We start from the raw sequence: 8,230 nt of genomic DNA, 5'->3' as shown, positions 1-8,230 counted from the left end.
CTCTCTCCCTTCCTCCCACTCTTTTCTACCTTCCCTGACTCTTTTCCTTTCTTCTTCTTCCTTTCTTTCATTTATTTTGAGACTATGACCCTGGTCGGCCTGGAGCCTCTTATGAAGATCTGGTTAGTCTTTAACTTGAGACAGTCTTCCTACCTCTGCCTCTTGAATGCTGTGATTACAGGCATGTGTCACCATACTCAGCTTAAAGTTTTCTTTCGTAACTGAGGATTACACTAATAAAAATACTTTGTATTGCAAATTCTATATCCACATACAATGATCTCATTCTTATTTTATTGCTTGTAGCCACATTCTTATTTCTTCTCTCAATGTGAAAAGATATGCTGAGCAGACCCTGTGTCAGAAATATTGGATTTTCTATTTGAGGAACTGACTTAATGTACATGGAGATGGAGGCATGACTTAGTGATAAAGCCTTTGTTGGGAGGAGTGAAGTCCTGTGTTCTGTCACTAACACAATAAATCAACAACGATAAAACAATAACAACAAATTGATCCAGATTCCCCTGCTTTCTTCACATCTTGAAATTAAATATTGCTAGTAGATATAATAGTACTGGCCTGTAATCCCATCATTTGGGGGAACTGAGGCATTTGGACTGTCACGAGTTTGAGTTCAGCCTGGTCTACTTAGTGAGTGCAAGAGCAGCCTGAGCTATATAACAAGACCTTGTCTCAAAAATAAATAAATAGGGACTGAAAAGATGGCTCCACTCTTAAGAGCACTTGCTGTTCTTCCACAGGACCCAGGTTTGGTTCCCAGCACTCACAAGGTAGCTAACAATGATTCAGAATGCCATTTCCAGGAATCTGATGCCTTCTTCTGGCCCCTGCCAGAATTTCATTCACATGGTATATTTACAGACATGTGGGCAAAAGATTCATACACTTACATTTTTTTAAAAAACTTAAAAAAAAATATGGGGCTGGAAAAATGGCTCAGCAGTTAAGACCTCTTGCTGCTCTTGTATAGGACCTAGGCTTGGCTCCCAGCATCCACATGGAGGCTCTCAATCATTCATAACTCCAGTTTGGAGGGATCTGATGCCTGCTTCTGGTGTTCAAGAATATCAAGCATGCATATGGTACCCATACATACATGCAGGCAAAACACTCATGTGCATGATATAAATAAACCTTAAAAATAAATAAATACACATGTAATAAATAAAAGAAAGCAAATCTCTACAAATAAACTTCTTTAGAAGTCCTTTTAGAGTCAGGCTTAAGGGAAGAGGCTGAACAAGGGAACATAATACAAATGAGAAGACTGTTTGGAGCATCATTTTTATAAAAAAGATAATTTGTGTATATTCATTTTCACAAATATTTGCAAAGATGGAGATGCCTTTCTTTAAAATAAATTTATCCATCTGTCAAGTTCAACAGATGTATTTTGCAACTCAAATATTTGTAACTTTCTATAAGAATACATTAATTTCTATTCTGTTTTGTTTTGTGAGACTGTGTCTTATTATGTAGCCCAGGCTGGCTTCAAACTCTTGCTTCTACCTTCCACATTCTGCTGGGATTATGGGCATGTGTGACTAGGCTCCGTTCAGGCAACTTTTCATACACACACACACACATACACACACACACACACACACACACACACACACACACATCCCTACACAATGATTGCAGGTCCTTTGGCTGGAAATGTAGAGGATATGCCATTGATTACCTGTGGGACTTCTGACTGATCCCCAAGGGGACCATTTTGATTTTCAAAGGTTCCAACATAGTACATTGCTGTGAAAGGCCCATAGTCAATGGATGGATGTTATATAGGGGCCTGTTCTCCAAGTTAAAAACACATGTTTTTCACTTCAAGTGATGAAGAAAGACAGAGCTTGTATAACTAGAAAGATGATGGCTTAGGGAGAAACAGTAAATTGATTTTCACATAATCTGAAGGGAAATGAAAGAAATCCAGAGGAACTCCCCCAGTGAGAAAAAGTGCTGTGAAATTCAGAGTAGCCATTTTAGTGGCAGATAATGCCCTTGTACAGTTCAGCACTAGCTACTAGGTCAGCTCCTTTCTTCCGAATATTGTAAACCCCCAAAATACATCAGGAAAACTTTCCTTCCACTGTAAGAATGTAAGTGCAAGTTTCTAATGGAACTCATAGAATTTCATTTTCTGAGAGACCTGATTGGCCTTGAAGAATGAAGATGTTCATGATGGATTGCTATGACACAGAAATACTCATGTAAGGAGATGGGAGAAGTATCAGACAGTTTCTGCATGAAATAAAGGAGTTGTGTCATTCAGTAAGTAGCTGGGCTTCACATTCGGGACTCTATTAGCTCCTTTTGTTTCACAGTGACCATAAAGTTTGACAGAAACAATTTAGGGGAAAAAAAAACTATTTTGGCTCACAGTTTCAGAGGGTTTCATCCCATCATAGGGGGAAGGTGTGGTGGAGGAGCTCAGTTCTTGGAAGTTGGGACATATGACAAAGGCTTTTCACATCATGATATGTCAGGAAACAGAGAGAACCTGGAACCAGGGGTTAGGTATAACTTCAAAGACCCCACCAAGTGACCTACTTTCTCCAGCTATTTCCCACCTCTGAAAGATTCATGGCCTCCTGTTGTACTGCCACCAGCTGGCGAATAAGCATTCAAAGAAATGCGCCTGTGGGATGTGTTTTGGATTCAAACCATGATAAAGACTGCCCCTTGATTCAAAGAGAGGTTTTATTCTTTCCCAGTCCTTGACCCTTCCCTTATACAAAAAACATTCATTGGGGATGGCGTCTAAATTTGATTAAGAGCTGTTGTATGAAATGTACAAAAGCCCAATACAATTTTTAAAAGTATATTAAAAAAGATATTTTTATAAGCATATTTCCCAATGTATTTCAGAATTATAATGTTTACTAATGTGATTTCAGAGTCATTTGAGGATAAAAGTACCCGAAGAAAGCAAAGCAGCTCTGAGAACAAATGCAAGCGTCACTGCTTCCTGTGCTTCTCCAAACATTTTGGATGACTACTGGTTGATGTCTCTATCCCATGTGAGAAGAAGCCCCTGCAGTCTCTACCATATAAATGACACAAACATCCATGACATTAAGCGAACTAATAAGCATCTCCCCTCTGTAACAAAGCTCACCAGGAAGACTTGGAGGATATTGTTACATATTTCACCAGTAGAAATACATTAAAGCACTCAAATAGAACTCCAATTAGAGGAATTTAGTAGAAATATGACTGATCAATGTGGGCAGGTAAAAAGATGTTTGTGGAGTTTCAAAAAAATTCATCAGTATATTGACATTTATGATGATAAGAACAAACTCTTCAATCAGTGATTGAAGAGTTAAGTACCCCAGCACGCTATCATTAATTGGGAACAATTTTTAAATTTTCTTTTCATCAGGAGTCAGTATGCTGGCCATACATTATATAAGCAGTAAGGAAGACAAAGAACCCTTTTTATGGTACGTCATCTTTCTTATCACTTGCCCTCTTTTATGGGCTTGCTCCAAACCTGAACAGTTGCTGCATTCAAACTGTGAGCTCTCTCTTAGTTTAAGTAGTATTTCTATATAACAGCAAGAATGAAAATTGTAATATTACTAATATATGTGAACAGCTTCCATGCACTATGTGACAAGTGGCATGTCAGAAGCTTTCTATGGCATCTCATTCCGTCCTCATATCAACTATGGCAGATTGACTTACTTCATGCCAGTTTACATTTTAGGAAGCTGAAATTCAGAGAAGGAAACTCTCTTCCTTGAAATCACTTAGGTAGGAAAATGCAGTCTACTTTCATTCTTATGTTGAACCATATGTGATTTTCTTTGTTTTTTGGTGGTGCTGGGAATGGAACACAGGGTTTTGCACATGGTAGGCAAGTGGTCTACCACTGAGCTACCCTGTGATTAGGCTATTTCCCTTACTTCCTTCTCTTTTTTCTTTCTTTTTTTCATTTACATTTTAAAAAATTATTTATTTAATAAGCACAGGATTAGAAGAAGCATTTCATTACAGCATTAACATATTCAGTAACAATTTCCAGGGAAAAGATGCATCTCTTTCAAAATTGCCTGTAAATTTTTAGGTTCACAGTTGAATTAATACAGTTATACAATATCAAACTCAGTATAAACCCTGTAAGACATAAAATTGAATGAGGTTTTAACCTTTAAAAAAGATCTCCATTTCATTTTAAAATATACTGTTTCATACAGAAAAAATAATTTTTAATGCTACTAACACTTAAATGTTTATACATGCATCTCTAATCTCTATGTATCTGATTATTACTAGTCACAGTCGGTTGCATTCTGAGATCCTTGACACCTGAGCATGGATATAAAGTCATCAGGTCGATTTTAACGGTAATGTTTTTCACCTCTACTAATAAACACGAAGCAAGTTTTTATGCTTCTTCCTCAAATATAACTCACTTTTTTATTTGTTGATTTTTGTGGGTATTTCATATAGAACATCCCAGTCTTATTCATCTACATACCCATATCCTGTGATTAAGCTATTTCCCTTTACTTTCCTTCTCTTTTTTTATTTTTTATTTTTCTTTCTTTCTTTCCTTCCTCTCCTTCCTCCCTCTTCCCTCCCTCTTTCTTTCTTTCTGTCTCTCTTTAACCTTTTCTTTCTTTCTTTCTTTCTTTCTTTCTTTCTTTCTCTTGTTCATTTGTTCTTGTGTGCAATACTGAGGATCAAACACACACTGTTGCATATTGCTAGGCAAGTACTCCCCCACTCAGCTACATTTCCAGGCTTTGCTTCATTTTATTTTCTGTTTTAGATTTATGGAAAAGTTACAAATAGAACAGGATTTCCACCTATCCCATTTCTGATTCTCCTTTTTGTTCACATATTACTTTAGTATGTTTCATTTTATCTCTATCAGTGAGCCACTGATTACTAGAAATTTGGCCTCATATTGTAAGACAATAAAAGAAAGACCACACACTTATTTCAAGAAGTAGCTGTTAGAAAATGTTAGATGGTTGTTCATCAGGGTTACATGAACGATGAGACTGACCTCAGGAGCAGATTTCTCTTTGTTAAAAACAATGAAAGACCACAATTTCCCTGAAGGATTGAAACTAAGGTACTGAAGCATGTTAGTCTGAGTTTGTACGGTGCTCGGAAAGAGGAAAGACTAGGCATTTTTCTGCAGCCCCATTTTTTTATGGTTTGAGAGTTTGGGACAATAAGTGCTGGTGTTACGGTTTGGGGGTTTGGGACAATGAATGCTGGAATATGTTTTTCCAGACAACAGTCACTGGGTTGGGGGGCTGGGAATTTCTTACCTCAGCTGAGACATTTATCCTTCATTTTAGATCTTGAGGACAAATAAAGAAAAGGGGCTTTCTTTTTTTCTTTGACTGTTTCTTGCAGACTAGAGACATTGTGGGATTTTGGGGATTGTTCTCGGGACCCAGAGGTGCATGGATAGCAGGGTTGACTTTGTGAAGTAGAAACAAGATCTTCACATATTGAGCTGTGGTGGACTGGGCGATGGCTTGAAAATGGTCCTGGAAGAATCTTTGGAGACAATTGATTAAGCATAGTGCAATAGTCAAGAGCAATAATGGACGTATTTTTCTTGGCTACAGGTAGGCACTGTAGTGTTGAATTAAGCCAAGATTTAAAGTCTTTTATTTATTAATAAAAAGTATTATTGAATAATTGTCTAATAACATTTTATATGAACTTAAGTCTAATGTCTGGGAAGTGAAATCCCTTGGACTCTAATTAATTGGAAAAATGTACCAATTACTTTAATCTATGGTTATATTTTCCTGTTGAGTATTTAAAGCCACATTTGGTCCCAATTAATTAATTTTATTTTTACTGTCAAGGTCAGTTGAGGATGTAGTCCTCAGGGTTAACTTGGGCTTTAGAGGAAGCCTCTGGCTCCCCTGGTATTTCTTTTACAAGCTCCATCTGTGTGGGGATAAGTCAAAGTTCTTGCTTGACCATGGATCAGCTTGGGCTGTATATTGACTCTGTCTTTGTAGGATGGACACTGGTCAAAGTCCATGACGTGGGGTCTACATGGCATCCCTGAACAAGAAGACAGGTGACTCATCACAGTTATAGGACATTTTGAGATGCCCAGTGGTCCCCTGGAACTTACCTCACCTTGGAATGCAAAGAACAAAAAATTGTTCCTTTAAGTGTCTGTAATCAGATTAGTTTAGGCCTTCGAGTATGGTTATTAAGACAGTTATCAATACCGGTCTGGTATTTTTAATTACTGGTATATAAAGCTTGAAGAAAAACCCAAACATTCTTGAATAAACCTTGAGTGGACATATATTTTGCTTTTTTAAGACAGACTATAACTACTAACAAGAATTAATTTAAGCAGAGGTTTGATTGAACTTTGACCCTAGAAATTTTAAGATTACTTTGGTGGATTTAGGTGCATGAAGGTCCGCACAGCACAGATGATGTGGCAAGAGCGAGCCTGTCAGGGAAAGAGATCTAACATTACAGGTCAAGTTGGTATAACCCAGGAATGGGATTGAAAGCATTTTTTTTTTAGGTCTGCCTCAAATGAAGTCTGGTCTACAACAAAAAAAAAATGGTCCTTTTTTCTAGTTTTTATATCCTGATTTATAGTTTTTCAAAAGGAACGGGGTGGGGGAATCACATACCTATAGACAGGAATTAAGCTGATGAGGATCCAGAGCACGCTCACCTAAATTTGTTTCCTTCTGGACTGTACCCATCTGGTACAGGGAGGTAAAACTTAGTTCTTCATGAGCCCACTTATTTCGTTATTATAAGTTTTGTGTTTTTTGTTGTTGGACAAATGGAAAAAAATCTCAAAAGTAACAATCACATAATACATAAAAGACATTTGCCAGTAGTTACAGGAAACGCCAATAGTTGTGTGCCTCCATCTAATCTGAGGCTGTACCTGGGTGTGTGGTACAAGCCAGTGGAGTAGACTGAAAGTTTTTTGGCTGCAACAGCAATAATTATAACAGTTCTGTATTTCTGTAGTACCTGGTTACCAGGGGCACAGTGCTTACTTTTAGTAATTTAGTTTATTTTTTCACATGCAAATTTTAACATTCATTTCCTTGACTCTTGTAGTACAGGAGCAGGTTAGAAGTATCTGTATGTAGTCTTTTGCTGTTGTTGTTGTAGTTGTTGCTAAAAATATAATTTTACCCTGATTTTTTTCATTTAAATGAAATTTAGAAAACATTTTGTTTTTAAACATTTTATTTTACTGTTTTTATTCTATATGTATGAGTGTATTACCTGCATGTAGATAGGTGAACCTGTGTTGTGCAATGCCCTTGGAGGTCAGAAGAGGGCGTTGGATTCCCTGGAACTGTAGTTAAGGACTTTTGTTTAGTCACCATGTAGGTGCTGGAAATCGAACCCAGGTCCTATGCCAGAGCAGTCAGTGCTCTTAACGGCTGAGTCATCTCCCCAGGCCCTAGAAAATATTTTAATAATTTTTAAAAAATATTTTATTATTTTTATTTTATGAGTATGAGTATGAGTTATTGCCTGCATGTATGTGAGTACACCCATATTGTGCAGTGCCGCGGAGGTCAGAAGAGGGCTTCAGACTCCCCTGGAACTGGAGTTAAGGACGGTTCATAGCCTTCATGTGGGTGCTGGGAATCAAACCTGGGTCCTCTGCAAGAGCAGTCAATACTCTTAACTGGTGAGCCATCTCTCCAGCCCCTTAATAAGATGATTTCAAATGAAAATACAACAGGCTATATTTTAAACACAGTAATAAATGCAGGTAATAACATTAACAAATGCAGGTAAACAATGTTAATTTTTAAAAACAATTTTAAATCACAGAGATGAATAATTACCTCAATTATATTATTAGAATGTAACGTATAAAGATTATCTAGAAACTTTAAGATGTCTTTGTAAGCTTTGAAGTAGGTTTTAAAAACGACCAACTTTCCTTTTAAATGCTTAAAGCTGTTTTCCAGACAACAGAGACACTGGGTTGGGGGTTGCGGTTTCACATTTTCCAGGCCAGGGGTTTCCCAATTTACATGGGCCTTTCAAAACTGAGGCATTAATCCTTTATTAGCCATTTTGATTTCTGGGTGATCTAGCCCTTGTTTTTTTTATTTTAAATTCTTTTTTTTTATTTTTTAAAAAAGCATTTTATTTATTGTTTTTATTTTTTATCTGTATGACTGTATTGCCTGTATGTATGTCATTGCAC

The sequence above is a fragment of the Nannospalax galili genome, unplaced genomic scaffold (genome assembly GCF_000622305.1).
Source record: "Nannospalax galili isolate Female #2095 unplaced genomic scaffold, S.galili_v1.0 scaffold167, whole genome shotgun sequence".
Lineage (NCBI taxonomy): Eukaryota > Metazoa > Chordata > Mammalia > Rodentia > Spalacidae > Nannospalax > Nannospalax galili.
Note: the sequence above shows the minus strand (reverse complement) of the source record.